The sequence below is a fragment of the Caloenas nicobarica genome, chromosome 2 (genome assembly GCF_036013445.1).
Source record: "Caloenas nicobarica isolate bCalNic1 chromosome 2, bCalNic1.hap1, whole genome shotgun sequence".
NCBI classification, from domain to species: Eukaryota; Metazoa; Chordata; class Aves; order Columbiformes; family Columbidae; genus Caloenas; species Caloenas nicobarica.
Genome location: NC_088246.1, coordinates 8098768 through 8100950, shown reverse-complemented (window position 1 = coordinate 8100950; position 2183 = coordinate 8098768).

Here is a 2183-nt window from a genome sequence, read left to right as displayed (position 1 = left end):
GCTGTCCTCCAGGGCCTCCAGGTCCCTTTCCCTACACTGCTCTCCAACAGGTCATTCCCCAACCTATACTGGAACCTGGGGTTGTTCCTGCCCAGATGCAAGACTCTACACTTTCTTTTGTTACATTTCATTAAATTTTTCCCCATCCAGCTCTCCAGCCTATCCAGGTCTCTGGATGGCAGCACAGCCTTCTGGCATGTCAGCCACTTCTCCCACTTTGGTGTCATCAGCAAACTTGCTGACAGTGCACTGGGGTCAGTTTTGGGCCCCTCACTACAAGAAAGCCCTTGAGGTGCTGGAGCGAGTTGAGAGAAGGGAATGGAGCTGGGGAAGGGGCTGGAGCACAAGTGTGATGGGAGCAGCCGAGGGACCTGGGGGGTTCAGCCTGGAGAACAGGAGCTGAGGGGAGACCTTCTGATCTCTGAACTGCCTGAAAGGAGCTTGGAGCATGGAGGGGGTTGGTCTCTTCTCCCAAGGAACAAGTGACAGGATGAGAGGAAACAGCCTCAAGTTGTGCCAGGGGAAGTTTAGATTGGATATTAGGAAAAATTTCCTCCTGGAAAGGGCTGTCAGGCATTGGAACAGGCTGCCCAGGGCAGTGGTGGAGTGGTGGTTTAGAGGTGGCCTTGGCATTGTCAGATTAACAGTTGGACTTGATGAACTTAAAGGTCCTTTGCAACCAAAACAATTCTATTATTCTGTAACTATGCAGATCAGACTGAACTTGGTGCAATTTAGCTTACCCACACTCCATCTCCATGCAATCCCACCACCAAAGCAATGCTGTTGACCTGGATCTTTATAGTACTTTCCAATATATTTAAGGCATTTTACAAGCAAATTAAACACACCACCAAACAAAACACACAATTAAAACAAAAAACAGTCAGCAAGACAGAAGAAAAGGGTCTAACAACTCACATTTGCATCTGTCCTCTAATACATCTCATCTTGAGTTTTTCCCCCAATGACTGTTTTAAGCTCTTGGTCTGTAGTGAAAAGTAGGTCAGCCTTCCAAAAAGTTGAACAATGGGAAAACTCAGCTTCATGTCATTCAAACATTCTGTATTAGTGTTCTTACTATCCATGTTTTTTAACGCAAAGAAAACATGAGCATACTTCCTCATTTGTTTTCAACATGAGTCTTGCTTACTTTTGAAATAAGATTTTTTTTTCCCCCCAAAAAAAATGGGTGCCTATGTCTCATGTCAGAAGTGTCCAGTGAAAATACCATCTCCTGCCAACTCCAAGATATCTCAATACCTGGTTAAAACTGGTGGCAGGCCACATGCAACTATGCCACATGCCCAGCATTCCCTATTTTGTAGCACCAAGTCAGCATGCCAGCGTTTCAGCCCACGCTTGCTCAATGCACTAAACACGTCCATCTTTCTCTGAAGCCTTACTCCAGCCATGCTGTGCTCATGGTTCTGGATTCTGCTGCATAGGGTAAAAACCTAAGTAGTCACCAGTGTAGTGACAGGCTTGAAACACAGATGTAAACATAGACACGCTGATGTAACACTGGAACAAGCTGAAACGGTACACATTATATTAGATTACTCATTTATTTCTTAGTGAGAGGACCGAGCAAAAGTAAGCTTCAGTGTGTTTCTCCTCAGAGCTGAACTTGAAGTTCAAAAGCATTCAGAACCAGGGTTGAGTCATGGAGTCCCATTTTGCTTAATTGCTGATTTATGCTGAACAAATAACTGCTTGGTTGTGATCCCTCCATGCCAGGTAAAGCAAAATTGATGTGTCTTGCAAATTACTGGGCTGCACAAACTGCTATAAAACCTCTGCTGACAGAGATCAGATAAATATCAGCACAGACAAGGTAAGATTTCCTATTCTATTGAAATTTAAACCATAGAACAACCACCATTGTGTCCACAACACAAAAACATCCACCCATAACAGGATAGTGAAGCCCTGGAACAGGTTGGCAGAGACATTAAGGAACCCCCATTCACAGGAACTTGAAACTTGACTGTGCCTGAGCAAACAGATCTGACTTTGAAGCGAGCCCTGCGCTGAGCAGGGGTCTGGACCAGACACCTCCAGACATCCCTCCCAACTTCAGTGTTACCATGATTCCATGTACATTGATACATGAACGGAAAGCTAACCTTGTGAAATAAAATGGATGGGTATGTAAATCATGACTACCACAAACACTAATA